The sequence below is a fragment of the Seriola dumerili genome, unplaced genomic scaffold, assembly GCF_002260705.1.
Source record: "Seriola dumerili isolate Sdu_G_001 unplaced genomic scaffold, Sdu_1.0 BDQW01001389.1, whole genome shotgun sequence".
NCBI classification, from domain to species: Eukaryota; Metazoa; Chordata; class Actinopteri; order Carangiformes; family Carangidae; genus Seriola; species Seriola dumerili.
Window position 1 is genome coordinate 183,070 of NW_019175644.1, and position 19,421 is coordinate 202,490.

Below are 19,421 nucleotides of genomic sequence, written 5' to 3' on the forward strand. Positions count from 1 at the left end.
CCACGACCTATCATCCGCATCTTTTGATGTGTCAGTCTGGCTCTGAGGTGTACTCTTTCCATGAATAATGGCGAGAAGTGTTGCTCTCTGTGGATGCTCAACATGCATGCCAATAAGCATGCAAGAGCAGAGGAAGAGGGGGATGATGAGGAGGAGGAGGGTGAAAGTGAAGAGGCAGAAGTATTCACACAAAGTTTCACATGAAGCGGGGAGCTCACAATAACAGAGGCGTCAAAAGCAAACATTATCCATGCAGTAATATGCTTTTGTTCTGATTTCTGGTTAACTCAGCTCTCTACACCACAGTTAGTGTTCTGTCAAACAGGAAAAAATGCTTAGTATTTCCACGGTAACAGGCTCCGTAACCAGATGGGATCGATGCTGCAAAGCGACCGTGACCTCATTTGGGGGGACAGATGTCAGCTTATGTCCTCCAGTTGAAGGTGTTCTTGATTTTTAAACAACATATACAGTAAGATAGGATGATTTAAGATATAAGACAAGATATAAACAAAACCCCCTGGGGTTGAAGATCCTCTAGCTTCCCCCCTTGTGCCATCTTTGCTTGACACTGTGAGCAGTTACAATCCTCAAAAGTGCATTAGCTACAATATGTTCAGTTTGGGTGTTAAGTTAAGTGAGGCATCCAGCAGCGGAGCTATAGTACTGATGGCACTTACACAGTTAACCAGCAACTAGCAGTGAACAAAACACATGCATTATAGTCAAAAATAAACTGCACAGTATGCAGTGCATCCACACAGCACATGATGCCGTTTACCAGCCTGATTTAGATATAACCCAATGTCTGCCATCTTAAATGTTTCTAGTTTAATTTCCTGTTGCAGGGTTTGCTAATATGACTCACGGAAATTAAACTGGGACCCAAATAGCTTCTTAGCAACAGAAATCTGGAGAAATGGTCTACAACATGTGTTTATGGAAAATAAGAACCTCGTTTTAATAACACGAGCCGTTTAATGTTTCTAGGTGAAATTAATAAATGTAATTTACTTTGTATTAATATTTTCTGTGTACATATCTCGTTGTGTTGCCACTGATATCCCATAGTACTGCTGCTGAGCGGCCAGTGGCTTCAAATTCACTGACAGCCTCAAGGCATCGATCACTCACCACCCCAGATTTCATTCATACTTTGCTCAATTTGAGATAGTGCTAGCGCTCAGTGCCTGCTGCATGTAGCTGCTATAACTGCTGCTGCAGCAGCTGAAAACATTTGTTATTCAGACAGGCTTCTGGTCAGTCTGTCTGAATACCTCCCCGTTTTATGTTATTGCTCTTAAATTAGTTTATTGCTTTCATTGTTGTATTTCTTGAACTTTTGTACTTTTTGTGATGTAAAGCACTTTGTGAATTTTTTTCTTCTGTGAACAGTGCTATATAAATACATTTTTACTTACTTTACTTATTGCTTATAAATGCTATATTTACAAGCCAGCAGCCTCCACTTTACCGCAAACTGAAAAGACATTCAATTTTGAAAAAAAAATGGAGACTACAGCTAGAGCTCTTATAAGCCAACATGTATTTAGTCTGTCTATTATGTTGTCATTTGTGCAGATAGATATAACAATTAACACCAGAGCAATGTAACTTTTTTTCCCTATATCTTCTGCCCTGCCTAATGGGAGAGGGCATTACTGCTAGATCCTACAATGAAGGATAACAAAAGTGTTCCTGACTGAAATAACACTTTTTTTCCTCCCAAAACGGCCGCACACTGGCTTTGATGCTGAAGCAGCTACTGTAGCTTCTGCTTCTGGCAATGTTGTTGTAAACGAAAGTGCGTGTACACCGACTCTTGGCTGCGAGTGGGATCTGCCTCGCTTTCTTCCTGCTGCCGCCATACAGGAACCCTTTTGAAAATGTGACACAGGAGCTAAAACAGAGTTCCCTACATTTTCTGGCACCGAGTTGCAAAGGATTTCCCACTCTCGCCGTTTTCTTCAAACCAAACCGAGCCCTGCTCAGTTTTTTTTTTTTTTCGCACCGGTGGAAGTCCCACATGAGTGTGTACCACGGTGCACTGCGATGCAAAGTTAGCTCTCTCCTTATTGAATAATACACTCTTTTGCGCACATCATTGGACAAGGGCTACTTTATTCTTCACTCTGTTTACTGACGTGTTAAACAGAGCAGACAAATAGGGCAATTGAATGGACACATTTTTTTTTTTTTTTTAAGTGATCTTCAAATATAAACAACTACAAGTGGAAGATTTACAAAGAACTTGTACAGTACGCACATCACTCCAGTGACTGAAATGTTGCGTTCAGTTCCTGTAAGAAATACTAACTGCATATGGTGATAGTGCTGGGTTGTTGGTGCCCAACTGCATATGTTGATATATGATATGATATATGTTGATCCCAGTATATATCCTGTGTATGTTGACCATTTTGTTTGTGTTTATTGACTGTGGCGCTGTGCAACACACTTTTGGCACGACAATCCCTTATAAAGAAGAGAAAAGTAAAGGGGCCGTAGCGTTGTGGGGAAAACTCCTTCTCCCCTTATCTATTCATGTGCATCAGTGTAGTGTGAATATCCTTGAAAAAAAAAGATTTTTGAAGGATACAGTTGAGTTTTTCTTTTCTTCATTGAGCCCAGCAGAATCTGAAGATACACAACCCTTTAAACGGTAAACTGGCTTATGTTCATTCATCCCTATCACATTCAACTGACCACCACATTCAACAAACACTAACCTTGAAATGACAGGGTGGAGACAAGTGAGGTACTCAAAAATGGTTAAGTGAGCTCCGTTCTCTGTGGGCAGTTATAGTAGTTCTATTCTGATTCAGGAACACGGGGCTTAGCAAACAAACAAGACGGGCTGGGCGGTTAGCACTTAAGCTCTGACCTGCCATGAGTGAGCAGAGTCTGTGACAGCATGTTTGAGGTTAACTGCTCGCATACATTTTTCATGGGCTGCTGGAACTCTCGTTATCTCTCTTTCTTAGTTCCATTTTGAGGAAGGAGGAGATGCCAGGCCAGACAGAAGAGCTCCGAGCCACGGTCTCCTTGAAACAAATATGATTTGTCTGTAAAGGTTGTCACAACCTTTTTTGCTCATGCTTGTGTGTTTTTATTTTTGTCTTCCGTACACACACACAAACACAAATGCCTCTTATATCTCAACCAGCTTAAAATAGCAAAATAAAAGTTATTTGGTAAATATTTAAATATGCAGAGCAATCATTGGAAGGCCACACATGTCATCACAGATCCACCACACGACTTTACAGTCTGCACAAGATATTGTAAGTCTGCATTAGTCGTGGATAAAAGACAAAAATATGTATGCTTTTTTTTTTTGCAGTATTCTTTCTCCTGTGGATCTCTCACCACTTTGCTGTTATTCCCCATTTCTCACTTGTGTCAGAAGCAGATACCAAGATATTTTATTTTTGACATTTGTTTTTCCCTAGGCCCCAAGTCCGCGCTGGCTTCTCATTTTTAGTTCAATGTCAGCTAAAGCTCTGGTGCCTTTATTTTCTCCTTTTCATCTCCCTTATCTGCAGTTACTCCCTTATCGGTGCTGAGTGTGTGTTAACAGTGTCTCATAAGCAGTGGATGTCAACAGCATGCTGCCTCAGTCAACCTATTCCTGGTGGTCTCACAATGCCCAGAACGAGAAGATAACCCTTTTCAATTTTCGGTTTTTGTTCAGCTGCACACTCGTGCTTGTTTATATGATCCTGCAGGCTTTTGTGAAAGTCTGCATGTATGTGTGCGTGTATGTTTTTGTCTGAGTAAATGTTTATGCATTTCTGTACTTCCACCCGAAATGATGGAAACATCTGAAGGTCGTCCACCATTTTTACAGATTAGATCACATTTAGACGGAAGGTTCTGTGACGTCATGTTTGCTCAGGCAGATAGCCTTTTTCCATTTTGCGCACATACTACATCATGGAAGTAACTAAATTTTCCAAAGAACAATGCATCTTCCTATCTGGGTGCTGACAGCACATTATGGACAGAAGGCCTTCCAAGGAGCGCGTGCTGCGGGATTTCCTCCCGGTGAAGCAAGTGGTCTTGCAGACTTCTGATTGCTACCCCAGGAGAAATGTCCCGCAAATTCAAAACTCTGGCTGAAGTGGTGCTGGTAAATCCAGTCTCCAGTCATGGATTCAGTCTTCAGGAAAAAAAATTACGGCATCTGTCTGAGACAAAAATGCAACACCTAATGACAATCACCTCTGCAGCAATCTATCTTGATGCGTGCACCTGGCTTAAGTCCATGGGGGAAGGTTTGAGTTCAGGCTGGGCTATCGCATATTGTAATTGCAATGATGTACTTCTGTGAAGTTGCATTGTTCATATTTGCTTGTTTAGGCTCAGGGTTTGGGTGCCCTCCGCTGTCACTGTGGAAAAAACAAAGTCATTCACCTGCTTCGTGTGGTGTTGACATGAAAAGTCACGGCACGGTCGGTGCCTCTGCTCATCTTTTCTCTCCATGCCCTCATAAATGCATAATCCCAGTTGTTTTTGAAAATTAAATGCTACGAGATAGGATATGTCTCACTATCATTAAAAATTAAAATGACAGGTAATAATAGATTATGACGGAATATTTGCGACTCTGTCCGTCAAAATGACAGACAGCTATATGTAAACTCTGCTTCCACCCTGCTTTTATTTCCTACTTCCTGTCCACGGAGCATAAAGCGCAGCGGTTTACATAAAGCAGACTCCAGACTTTCATGCTTTCATGGTCTTTACATAAGTCTTAAAACGGCCATCAAACCAAAAGAATTTAAGCAAAACAAGTGCTGAAATAAAAGAAAAACAAGGACAATGAATTGAATTATATTCTGTCTAAACTCTTACATTCAATGTCAAGACTAATGAACAGTGAACACATGACACTTCACTCCAAACATAATGCATCTGCTTTACCCTTGTCCTTCTCCTTCTGCATCTCTCATCCTCTGGCCTCCCCTGGGACCTCATTGGTGAGCAATGCACTCATACAGTCCCACAGAGGTAAAATATGCTGCCATTGGCATTTTGATGGTTTGATGGACATGTACTCAGTGTCCTTATTAAAGGTCCGCTAAGGTGACAGGCAAACATCACTACTCAGGCAAAACACAAGAAAAAAAAGTTACTATAGATATGCACACATGCACCGGCAAATAAGGCAAGGAAGATAGTGATAGGTATGATAAATTTTGTTTTTCCAAAATGGCCAAATCCTCTCAATACTTGTAGAAACCCAGTGACAACCTTCAAAAACTGGTGCTTTACCTTCTTCAGTGGCTATTGCCAATTAAACTTTTTTCAGCTATTTTACCTATGAATGCCAAAGTAATAACTTCTGGTAAATAACTGCAGTGTATATGTCTGCATGGTGAACAGAACTGTCTGTTTTTCGAAAAATGACTTCTCTGCAGCTCCATTGCTGAGGTAAATCCAGTCAATAAAAGAGAAGCTAACAATATTAAAGTCTATCTCTTCAGTTATGAGTGTATCCTAAAGGCCCTTCCAATTTTGACATCATACTTTTGGTTTGATTGCTGAAGATTTACTTAATAATGACAGGAGGAAAAAGCAGACACGCAAGGAGAAGAAAAATGCGAGTGGCATAATAAAGCCTAAAATTGTCAAAGTAAATTTAGGGGTTGGCGATTGATTGCTTTACCGAAAACATTGTGAAATTAATGTTCTTAGTAGAACAATGTCTACTAACAACAACAACAACAATGATAATAACAGATTTATGCATAAATGCAGTCCCCTGGTAAATCACTACTTTCGCAGAAGCTGAGGTTTCTATAAATATACTGCTGGATATTGCAACAAAATCTGATATAATGATGCCTGCGTCTGATGCCTGTACCTTCACAGAAAATGATACCCGGCACTAGGAAGGGCAGCAGTTGATCTGTCAGCGAAAAAAACACTCTGAAGGACTAGCAACTCCAAAAAAGCCAAATGAACAAGACTAGGCCGGCTTCCACCAAATCGCTGATACAGCCTATGGGAATTACTGTCTGTCAGAAACTGAAACCTTTGACCATGACTCTCTGTCCATAAATAGTGCTTGACCCTTATTTCTCTTAGGCTCAAGAAGATATTTCCTCTCTATGAGAGTCAGTGAGACACAGTGAAACATTTTCAGGCTCTTCGACAATGCCCTGTGCCCCGAGGCAGGTGGAGATACAGCTTGCAATGTAGCTTGGAAGATGGATTACAGTGCTCTGAATTCACATATATGGTACATTTAATAGCTAACTATGTAGAATCCATTGCATATCATTCCAATTTTCATGCTAAGCTGCCTGTTTTAAAAAAAAAAAAAAGGAACTGGGTATTGACTTGGAGCCTGTAAATGTTGCATATTCACTTAACCAGTTTTCCTGTATTTCATTAGGTGTCACCGCATTACATGGTGATTCTGCTGTGTGGAATTTATTCTCCAGAAAAACAAAAACCACTGGTTGTTTGTTCAACTGCCTCAGAACAACTTACTTGAAGTGTTATACAGATATTCATGGTCCCCAGAGCATGAACCCCAAAGGTTTTGAAGTATCTCAACATCACAATGAATTGGCAGAAAAAAGTTTTGTGCAGATTTAATTGGTTTCCAAAATCTCTCCCTCAGGATGAATTGTAATAACCTTGATCATCCTCACTGGCCCTAAATTTTAATTTATTCAATACTTTGGTTTATGAGCAAATACATGAAAAACTTAGAATGATGACAATATTCATCAAACCTCAACCGATAGCTTTAGTTGCCACAATTAAACCATATTTTAGTTTCCTGGGAAATACGGCTAAAATAGGTGAAGTCTCAACACATATTTTCTTAAAATCAGTATATTTTGGAAAATACATTTCAAAGTCACATTGGAAATACTTAAATGGATATTCAGTGCAATGATACAACTGCAACAATTTCAATAACTTCAGTGACTCAATTTGCTCATTTGGTTGAAAGAATATAGTAAACAATAACATGAGTGGAAGGACAGCGCTCACTGTCACCGTTTCAAACATACAGTCCACACATTATAGCAATACCCACCTCCAGCAAAGAAGAACACACAAGAGGAAAACGAAATGAAATGACAACTGTTAAAATGGAAACAAATGCTGTGATATCACATGCGCACCTGTTGTCAATTTCTTTCCCATTTATATTTCAATGACTGGGACTCAGTTATGGACTTTTCCTATTCTTAGCCATCACGCCTGGCAGCTCAACAGCATTTATATTCACAGAGGCAGATGTAGCCACAAGGGAAATGATGGGAATATTTCTGTGGCTCTTTGGACCCTACAAACCCCTGCTGTTTTAATTTGGAGAAAATCTGCAGGAGGAAAAGAAACTGAAAGCAAAAGAAATTAAATTCCAGCAGATTTCTATTGTTCATTACATTTCCTTTTATTACTCACTTTTTAAAAAACCTTTTTTTTTTTTTTTTTTTTTTTTTTTTCTTTGCCTGTAACTCCAACACATGCCAACATACGCAAACACGTATTCGGCCGCATGCACATGCACACACACACTATTCGCATCCCTTTTTTCTTTGTTTTCTCTCATTCCCGTCATGGTTTGGGGAGCAAATGAGTGCGGAGAGATCAATCGAGAGGAAATGGGGGTTCACCCCACATCTGATTCCCTCTGTGATTTATTAAATTTGCCATTGTTCCAATAGGAGCAGTCCAATCTGGCTTTCTGGGAAAGCTTTGACAGCACTGCCTCTGGAAGTGTGACAGGTACATGAGAAGAGAGTAAGAGGTTAGACAGATACAAAGAAAAAGACAAAAGTGTCAGAGAAAACAAGGGATCCAGACATGAATGGAGAGTGGCTGAGGGAGGAAGAAATGGAGCCTGAGAGGTGAGAGGAAGAGAAAGGCAGACAATGGGACGGCCAGGGGTGTCGAAAGCAAGAGAAAAGAGATGATGATAGGAAGGAGATGCGGATAAGAGAATGGGGATGGATAGAGAGAGAAGAAAGTGATCACAGGAAGAGAAGGACAAGAAAAAGGCAAGGACGAGAGTCGACATGCAGTAAGAGGAAGAGACAGCAAAATAAAAGGGAAAGAGAAAATGACTAATTAGTCAAAAGGATGCATGTTGATACTCTTCCCCCTTATATTTGAAAAACAAAATAAAATAAAATGACATGACAGGAACGTGGGCTTTTTGACTTAGTGAGTCAACAGATCTCTGATCTCATATTCACTGAGATAAATACTAAAGGGCGCACGATGAAGGCAGTCGTAGTCATGGCACACAGCTCATGCCATTGTGAAAGAAGTAAACACTGGCTGAGTTGGGGATGATAAACTTTAAAAACATAATGACAGGAGATGAGAGGGATGGGGGATAGGCCACAATGGAAGATACTGTAAGTTTCACTATTTCTTTCTTCTTATATCACGGATGGCACAGCACTTTTCCCCTGTGGTGATTGCCGAGACAGGACAAAATGAAAATGTATTGACAAGTGAAGAGATTTTAAGACATCTAGAGGACTTAGAAAACACAGAAAAAAAGACAGATACTCCCTGCTCTCCCTCGTTTCTCTCTCTGTCTCTCTTTTTTTTTTTTTTTTGCAGGATTTTAACATTTACTGTCTCATGCCTTGTCGTTCCCAGCCAGTGGAAAGCATGTAATGTCCCATCTTTAGTCAGACACTTCTCCTTTCTGCTTGCTTTTGCCTGCCCTTGTATATTTTAAGGCCTCTGCTGTTTGCAGAGGAGCAAGAATAAAGTGCTATCTATAGCATGGCTCTTGCCACGGGCCAGAATAAAATATGGATGCGTCTCCCCATGCTGCGCCACCTGAACATCGCAGGCCAAGTGCTGACCTCCAACTGCTCCAGACAGGCTGAAGCTTCTGACAGATGATCACAAATAAGCCCCTGTTCCTGAGGATCTAAGAACAAGATGCAACACGCGGTATAAGCATAATTTAAAATCATTTATCTGGTGTGACACTGTGCAAGATAGTGACCTAAAAAAAAAATGCACTGGCGAATTATTCTGTGAGTGAATTTTTAATAAGTAACAAAGCCACAGTGACGCGCAGCCTATTCCTGGCCGGAAACACCTGGAAACACCTACTGTAAAGCCTGTAAGCAATATTCTTCTCAAGTCGACTGTGGAAGGAGTAGTAGCTGGATGTGGTGAGTAAATCATGATAACAACTTTCAAACAATCTCTTTAAAAGTGTCACAGCTCAAGATGCATTGCACAAGGCATGATTCTTTATTAAGATCTATTAAATATATATGAGTTAGGTGGCTTTGTATCTGGCCCAGTGCAATCTTGAAAGATTCAGGGAGCAAAGATGACATGCTGAATAAAAACGCATACAAAGACACTTTCTCTCTCACACGCATGCATACCTTTGAAGTACGGAGAGCAGCAGAAAGAATGGCAGATAAAAACTGATGGAAAAATTAGATCTTTCACAGTGAGTGGCATCCTTTGACTAGCATTCAACCTCTCCCAAGATGAGTCGTAGGGCATGTTTTCAAGTCTCATCTTAGTGAACAAGGCAGAAAAAAATGAAAATCTCTCAATACGCCATTTGGAAATCAAAACAACACTATCAAAGAGGAGGAACTTCTGACACGGAACCCGGGCGCCATTTTTTAAGCATGTTTGGTAGAAAAATTTCAGAGCAGCTGCTGATGCTCTCGGCATGTCGGTTTGGCGAGGCACCTCCTCCGCCTTCTGCTTGACCTGGAAAGGGCCCAAAAAGTTTGCCAACATTATTCTCTTGGCTGAAGAATCGCGCCCCCTGCTTATCAATGATCAGCACTAAGGATTTTCATAGTCTTTGGTGAGACATGAAAGGCTACCAAAAGCATCACACTCACGCTCTTCGGTGAGTCTTTCTCCTCACATGTTTCTTCCAGAGGGCCGCTGACCTAATGGACTCACTTCAAAAAACCCCAGCTGAGCTCTAGGGAACCCCTTCAGTTTGCAACAAACAAACGCTTCCTAAACTTTTTTTTTTTTTCCATTTCATTGGATGGATCAGTGTGTAAGTGGTAAGAAGTGTTTTTCCTCTTTTTGATCCTGAGGTGCTTTGGAGAGTGTACAATTCTACAAAGTTGCAATCATGGCGTTCTGGTCAGTAAGGATATCCTGTCGATACTTGACCGAAAACCCAGAGCATGACTGTGGCTAACTTAGCTGTTAGAGAGGCTAGGCTTCCACATACTTAGTAGGGTAGTGATTTTGGTGAAATCACTGTGCTTCTGCTCTTTCTCTGGTCTTTTGTCTCTCTCTGTCTTGTGCGGCTTCATGAAACTTTGAACATCTCGGGCAAGGTGACCCCACTGGACTCAGCACACAAGTGGGATTGATTCCTGACATCCTGCACAGCACCTTCAATGGTATCTTCCAGCCTTCTGTCTACTGGGGCTGTGCTTGTGGAAGATATCCTTTGATTTTTCTTAACTTCTGAGACCACATGTAAAGATTGCAACCTACTGTTGGAGGGCAAAGCGAGTCTCAGGGACATTTTTTTTTTTTTTTTTAAATCACAACTTCCAAATGCACCTTGAATTCTATCAGAAGTATTGTGGATCCTATCAGAGTCTTTTCCAAAAAAATGTCAGCGCTGTTGTACAGTATCTTTAATAGGATGAAGACTCTCTTCTTTCACATTTAAAAACTTCATTCTCTCCATTTCACATTATATATGACTGTGATTTTCCCTCTATGTTATTAATGACACTTGGCAGCGAGACATATATGATTAATGTCGTCATGGTGAAACTATAGGTAAAACTTTTTGACAGATTCCAAAGACAAACAGTAAATATTAAGAATTATTTCCAGATCTCGCTGGAGTGTCACTGAAGAATTTCCGGCACATGTAGGAGCGGAAATGAAGCAGAAAAGGCATTATACAAATATAATTACGATAGGTTGCCAATTTATCACACCCCGAGATAATTCATCACACCCAGAAACAATCCAGTTAATTTAATACGCTGCGAGCAACAGTATTTTTTTCCCTACAATTGCATATTGACCAAATGCAGACAGAGGAGAACAGCAGCGGCTCTAAAATGGAAGGTTATTCAGTTGAACGGTGGCTCAAACATCTTTGGTTTACAAAGCACAAGTGGAACACGGGGCTTGGTTGTGCGCAGTAGTTGATTTCAGCCGTATTTGCCGTCATGAGTGGGTGTCTTCTGAAGTCGCCGTGTGCCGAGATAACATTTGGATGATGATCCTGTGTATGAGCGGGGCATTCTGTCCGGCGGCACCTTTAGGTTTATGATAGGTTAAACATGATTTATTCTCAAGCTATCATTTGTTGGTTAATGGATAGTTGTTTTAGTATTTTCAATTTCTGCTCATTTGACTCCATTTTGGTCAAAGACTAACCCTTTAATATCAACTGCAAACACAAGGCTTATTGTTTGATCTTTATTCCTTCTGTTTTAGTCATAATTACAGACACACTATAAATTATTCAAAAGGATCCAAGCGTGAAGTTGTGATGCCTATTAGTCTGTTTTTATTAGGTGCTTTCTTTTAGTTCTGTTTTCTTCCCTGAAGTAAGTGCATTCAAATGTTCAAAGACGCCGTCTATGTGAACAGTTTGAATAAGCAGCTTAAATCTCTTTAATGAACTAAGAGCCTTTAACATACGGGGGAGGGGGGGGGGGCACAGGCAAACTGAAGGATATTTTGACCATTACATGTGGGTGAGCGGGCCAAACCACATTTCAAAACAACCTCATAAAGATGGACCATGAGTTTGTATGTGATCGACCCGCATTGATCCGGCGTGGCCTTGGTGCTTACAAGCCCATTTCTGCAGACATGTCTTCTTTGTTTATTTATTTATTTTCTGCGTGTCCCTGACAAAGGCCTCAGAGGTTTCAGATTACTAAAGCTTCATTTTTTTTCAGCAAGCTGCTATACCTGGACTCACCGGCTGCCGCTGCCCGTATTTTATTCACGTCCTCTCAGCTTTAAATGATCTCATTAGCTGCCGTACTGTGCATGGAGGGGTTTGCTCATTTTGTGCTCCTTTGAAACTTCCTGACAAACACAATGCACTAGAGATTGCAGTGCGCTATGATTGATGAAACTGACACTGGCTGTTTTCACACTGGAGTGGGCAAGAAAGACTAGAATTTTATGATGTATTGCTTAAAAAACTGCCAATGCGGTTCACATTCCTTGGATTTATTGTCTTTGTTTATCTTTTAACATGAGGCCTACATGTTTGGTCATGGTCACGCATTGATGTTTGTGCACGCTTGTACATATGCCGCGCGTGTGTATCTTTAAATCATCTTATTCATCTTCCTTAATTGCCCTCATTGGCAACACACAGCTCTACTGCTTTCCCTGGATAGGGCAAAAAAAGAAGAATGGGGAAGTCTTTGTAATTAACTCCCATCTATTTATCATGGGGAAGGATGACAAGCCTGATTCAGTATTAATCAAAACATTACCCTGAGCTAGCTTGAGTGTGCCAAGCTGGCAGCGATTTCTCATCAATGATGTCACATTAGCGATCTGGAGCTTGACACTGGATTATTACTCTCCAGTCTTGAGTTCAATTAGAGCTCAGTAAACACTTGATAAGCTTGGTAATGACAATGGTCATGTGGATGAAGACACAGTACTGTTTTTTTTTGTTTTTTGTTTTTTTTTTTGCTTTGGATGCTGCTTAATTTCTCTTGTGAGTAAACCTCCCATGATGAGATTTTAGGCATACAGTGTAGAGATCATTACCACTGTAAATCTAAAGTAGTCTGACATTTTTGGCCACAGTTTCCCCACGGTTATGACTACAAAAAACAGACACAGCTAGGTAATCAGATGATTCATCCGCACCATGACCTTGCTCTCCCCAAGGCCAGTAATTAAGAGTCAGATAAAAAAGAAAAAAAAAAAGAAAAAAAAAGGAATTGCCAACGACTCACTAAATCACACCTCTGCTTTACTTGTTTAATCTACTGAATTTCTGCAAAGTTAGATTATTTGCTCAACTGTTCCCTCTCCTGTGCTTCAGTTGTAGACAAATGAGGAAAAAAAAACAAAAAACAAACAAACAATATGCAGATTCACTGTAGTTCTAGGGGTCTGAAGGGAAAAGTGAGCTTTTTGTTCAGTTTGTAATAGGGAGTGGCTCTGCTGCTGCTGTAGCTGCTGGTGGTGGTGGTGGGGGTGGTGGTGGGGGTGGTGGGGTTTAAAGAAATCCACGGTAGTAACAAGGGATCTTTGTCAAACTCTGTGTCTCTCTTTTGTTTATTTCCAAGCAGTATTTAGTCACACATTTACTTCCTCACAGTTGTAGAATCAAAGTATCTTTCAGCAGATTCTCAGCGGGTTACATATGGTGCCCAGGGCTTTATCTGTGTTAACCATATAAAATAAATACCCAGTAATTGCATTCAGCAGTCTTTACAAACAACATAATTTCACTGAGAGGAATGAGAGGCACAACAGGAAAGCCTTTTCACAACTGTGGAAAATGCTAGACTTTGGCAGAAACTACCCCCCCCCCCCCCCCAATAACTACCACTATATGCTCATTGATAATAAAGAACCATCACAGTAATTTAACAATGTGCATGTTGCATTAGTTAATTCATCTCATTAGCAAGAGCTCTACAGGAGAACAACGTCACTTAAAGCACTGACCACCAAACCTGATATAGCTGAATTCTAACATTTCACTCCCCGGCATTGTGCGCCAGGCAGCACATGCTCACTTGTTCATATTAAAAGTGCAACAGAGCAACAGGGAACCTTCTGACCACGGCACAATATTATCACATATAGAGTTTTAAAATGATTTGGTTCTTTCAGTTAGTAGAGCATTCAATCAATGAATAATGTCACCTTGAATTCTGCTTTCTTTGTCACTTATTATAAATACAAGTACAAAGTAATGAACACTAACTTCAGCAGAGGAGGAAAAAAAAAAAGAAACAAGCATTATTGTGAGTAGTCATGGATGTGGTAGAGAGGACTGATGAGAGTAATTCTACATGGGTAGTGGATGGATTGCTTTTTATCATTGCAAATACCAGTTCAGTGGTCCCTCCATTGCTCTGTGTTGGCAGAGCAATGGAGGGAAGTGCTAGCCCCATCACACCTGAAATAAGCTGTTCAACTGTATGTATGTACTGTGTGTATAAATGAACTAAATCTAAACAAGTATTCACATGCTGCAGCCAGGACCCAATCAAAGGATGGCAGCCAAGAAGAAATGATGTCGCTTTTTACAGTGGACACTAATGAACCACAGTGCAATCTCTTTGGCTTTTGTCCTCCAGACAGACACATTGAGCCTGATGCCTGGGGCCATTTCATCCCAGAGGGAGGATGTTGTTGACCATCCAGAACAACGCATTAGCAACATTAGCTGTATATCACCTTCTGCCATTAGCTGTGCTCTCTGCCGTTGTGGCTCCACTCCATGAAAACAAACAATCTACATGCAATATCTGCCGTGATGTAAACATTTAAATTAAAAATGAAGACACTGTTATATGTGTAGCTATAAATGAAGTCCATTCTTTTCCATTCGATTTGTACAGCTCGACTTTGGACTCATAAACAAAATTGGATGGACAGATCTGCATTGGCCAATCTCAACATTTTGACTTTTCAGTGCTTCAGTATGTCACATATCCATCAAATTTGATGTCTTTAATTTTATCAAAGAAAACAACAAACAGAAACAAGACAGCAGATGGCCATTAGGATAATGTGACCAAATGCTATGTATGATTATTGCTCACAATAGATGTTATTTGCTGTGGTTGTATAAGCTAAAAATTGCAACTGACAACAAACTAAAATAGAACCAATATGGTCCCATTATTTGAGAGTGTACTCAAAGCTGGAAAATGGATTTTGTACTCTCTGAGAACAGGCACGTGATGTCTGGCAAGCATTGCAGTTATCTTGATTCAATAAGATAAAGGTAAGGATACATCAAGGAGAGAAAGCGCCTTCTTTTCAAAATGTTTTATAGCTACAAGAACAAAAAGAAAATAAGGAATTACCACCTCTATTGACTCCATTACTGAAAGTGGCTCATATTCAGCGTTCATTCTTTTTCTTACCTAAAATGACTTTTACAGGCTATAGGACAGGTAATGGAACAACAGCAGCAACGATGTGCCAGTAGTTATTCTATTAATCTGCCCATTCCACAGTTTTACACCCAAGTTTATAATCAGTTTTGACCTGCGATTGAGATGTCCCACTTTTTATTTTTTTATTTTTATACATTTTCAAATAAGTAGATGGACCAATATTTGAGGCAAGAAGTGATATGCTTTATGTGTCCACAGCTCTTTGCAGACACATAAATGCTGCAGTTAAGATGTTCCTGTTTTTATCTCAAAGACATCATGCTCACAATTTACTAAATGATTGTTAGGATTTTTTTTTTTTTTTTTTTTTTTTTAAAAAAAAGGTCCCATATTTTACACTTTTTCCAGTGTTTTATTTGAAATATTTATATCCATGAGAAGATATATTTCTGATTTCAAGTACCAAAAACCACCTCAGTGTAGTTTTACATCTCATCTCTCAGGATCTCTCTGGAACTCTATTAACAATAGGTCAGCAAATCGCATGACATAAAAATTTTCAGGTAAACAGAGAGAACTAAACCAAATCCTGCAAGGCTGGATGGTGGGTCCAGATTGGGTGGCTGAGGGTGGTGACCGCTTTGTTGTGACATCACAAAGTTACATTAGTCTTGATGGCTTGTTATAAGGCACAGTTTCTGAACACAGGCTGTGAGTATTTCTCTGTGGACTTAGCACTTTGATACTTTCACAGTATTTATATAGTACCTAGACCTGCTTTATAATTAAAAAAAAAGACATGGAAATCTTGCTTTATACAATATGGGACCTTTAAACCCAAACTGAACTGCTGCAGTATAATGATGCTAAGAGGAAACATTCAAGTGTATGGAAATAAAAGGGGGCCTAATAATAAGTCAGAGGACATTCCAATGTAACTCACTTGAAGATGATGAGACAAACTACAAAAAGTCAGAAAAAAGTTAGTAAGATTTTAGTGACAGTAGGACTGGTTGATGTTGGACAAGGATCAAATATAAGTTTGGCCACAACAAGTTTTGATTCATTTGCAGTGACAGATCTTCAAAGAGCTCCTGAGACCTAAGTATATAATTATACCTGCATCTCAGAGCTGCATTTGAACCATATAACTCCAAGCACATAATATGTGTTTAACAGTGGAAGACGCAGCATCCTAGTTTACGCTGTAAACTGAGAAGTAAAGGTATGTGAAATGATGGCTGTCTGATAACCGGTCCCCGAGCGCTCGTCACAGAACAAAATTTCCAGCATGCCACTGAGGTTTTTATACACCTGATTTACACAGTCCTTGCTGCCCAATGCATTCCCACAGCCGTGGGAATCGTACTAAATAATGAAATTGACAGGCCTCATTTGTTTGGTTGTCCGTGTAACAAAAGCCAATGCCATGCACAACCCTGTGAGGCATATCCATAATCCCTGGGGATAATACTATTGAGTTTACTTGAATGGGGCTATCTGTCAGCAAGGACAGACAGATAAAGGATGAGTGGTATTTGGAGACTTTTGGGATGCCAAGCAGCATAGGACAGGTGGGGCAGAAGTTAATCGCCCCTGTATTCAAATATCCCCACTTTATGCAGAGTACAGATGGGTAGGCATAGGCATCAAATTAAATGGTTTGTGGACTATCTATTGGAAAATGCCAGATTGTTTATGGGGTAAATCGAAGGATGTGTAAAGAACTTTATCTGGAAAAAGAAAAAAAAAGAAATAACCATTTGGCATATTAGCCACAGAGTCCGGGTGTAATACCTTGAATTGGGCTTCATGTTCCCTACATCACATAAAGTTTGACCTCTAAAAAGTAAACAGGAATATATTCATGATTCAGCTTTTCAATGTCGAAAAGAAAAGAGCATAGCAAAGAAGGCATTTCATTTAGAATCAGAATTCCTTGACAGTCAACCTTTAGATATCTCACAGAAACTCAGTTTTATGTTGCCACAGTCACTCTTGCTTTGCAAAACATTGTGGCCACTACATGTGCTTTTTGCAGCGCACTGCGGCCGCGGCTAACACCATTAGTATCACTGAGGGATGGTAGGAGCCTGTACAAACAGTAAAAAAAAAAAGGGTTTCACAAATGTTTGGTAAGCTAGATCCTGAATAAGACTTAACTTTGAAAAGTTTTATTTTGTAAAAAATTTAGGGTTGCTTTTATTTTTTCAGGGCTTGAAAAATGCTGCGCACCATATGAATTGTACAAATTGACCATTTTGCCTGCCTGCAGGAAAAGTTAAATCTTAACGCTAATCGATTTTATGTTGCATATGACACCACTCACATCTCAATATTAGAAAAAGTATGCTCAATGCTGCTTGTGTAGTTGATAAGTGTGTGGGTGTTTGTGCTACAGCTTGCTGCTTACAACCTGTTTGCTTGGCTCACTACTTATTGCCATTTGGGGACAATTAGCGCTTTTTTGTTCTCTTGTAACAAAGACATATATTTGGTCATTAGCCAAAGAAACAGGCTTGTACAGTAGGAGGTTTGACCTCTCTGCCCTCTGCGTCACTTCTCTTTCCCCCCGTGTCTAATCCCAACATTCTGCCTCTTCTCTTGGGAATACATCAGAAATTAACCTCTATCCTGCCACATTTTTTTTTTATTAATAAGAGCTGCTTCATTTGACACTAAATGTTTCAACACTAAGGTGATGGCTCTGAATTAAATGGGAGGGTTCGGATTAAATAAAAGGATGAAATAATAAGCCAGCGGAAAAAGCCTCATACAACCAATGAATCTGAGTATGCCCTAATTATAACGGGAGAAAAGACAAATAATAAGGATCTTTCTTTTCGTGTTATCTAAACCACTTTAGTTTTTGTAGCTGAAAAGATAATTCACCTGTATGATCGGTGTAAATAAGGCTGGCCGTCGCATTAATTGTGGTGATTAGTCATGTTACTTGTTACTGGAGTGAATCTGTTTGAATGTTTAGTGAGAAAATCCGAGGATTGTGAGAATTAATGTTAAAATGAAAAGTGATGTACTGTAAATTGAAATGAAGTTTCAGCTGTGGTCGGGGTCAGGGACTATGCAGCTTTGTGAACTTAACATTTGTTTAAACCTGGTACATACCGCATGTATCTTCATATCCTTTATCCATTTTTATCCTCCATTCAAATATGTGGTGAATGTTAATAAAAGGAAAGTTAAATATAATTGGTTTTCTCTGCTGCTGAGCTGCTAGTAAAGCCGTCCTATCACTATCTAAAACACGGATCGACAATGTACTCAAGACAAAATGGAATAATGTTAACATCATAAAATGAAAAATTACAAAGTATTAATCAGATTTTTTTTGCCTTTTTTCCAGTATGAAATACACACAGTCCGCCGCTAACAGCTTGTGTAAATATAGTTATGTAGAGTGATAAATATAATGGGAGCAGGAGGGCTTTTCCACAAACTTCATGCATAATTCAATGTGACATGAATAACCAGGGCACCCTCCAACTCAGTCAGCACCCTTCAATTATTAAAGTCCAACTTTGCAGAAGAGCACCCCAGGTTCAACAGGATATGATATCAACTAATGCCTCTACACAGCCTGAGATCCTTACTGCAGACAATTCACAGTAAGTTGCTCGTTTTATTAGTGATAGCAAGGTAGAATATTTTTCCCTTGCTTGAGGTCGGAGACCCCGGACTATGTTTAGCAAGGTCACAATCAACCCCCCCCCCCGCCCCCCGCCCCCACCACCACCACCACCACCTACATACTCTAATCAACTAGACCGATGGCTTCTGTCACCTTTACATGTTACATTACATTAGATGACACTGCATTACCTCTCTGGTAGAGTCAATGTCTATGACAGCTGTGAAGGGGCACTGGTTATGGAAGAGTGTGGGAGGAGAGTTTGTAATTAAAAGTAAAAAAAATAAATAAATATAAAAGAATAAAAGTATATTCAGCGGTCCATTCAATGCCAATTCAACGCCTCATAGAATACAGGAGTCTTATCATTACCCTTGTGAAGGGATGATTGCGAGTCATAAAAAAACTGCTTATTTTTGACAAAATGTAAGCTGGACATGCTGTGCTATCAAGAACATGGGTGGGCTGGCAAGAGCCAAAGTGAACTGTCCAGGCTGGGCCATCTGGGGAGCTGGCACTGAGAGCCTCCACGGATGTACAAATCATGCTTGCAAAAGCAGGACATCTACCACTGAGCACGACAGATTTTATAAGACAACTCAAATTTGTTTTTCTGTTTTTTTTCCGTTTTTCTTTGTTTTGTTTTTTTAAGATGCTCATAGTGGCATGATAGAAGCAACCAGCATCATGCCGTT

General features: G+C 39.9%; 1 protein-coding gene across 2 annotated transcripts in view; it reads right to left on the reverse strand.

The window, feature by feature from the left end:
* astn2 (astrotactin 2) overlaps window positions 1-19,421 on the reverse strand; it is a 269,358-nt gene that overhangs the window by 173,267 nt on the left and 76,670 nt on the right. The gene's annotated exons all lie outside the window — the stretch shown is intronic.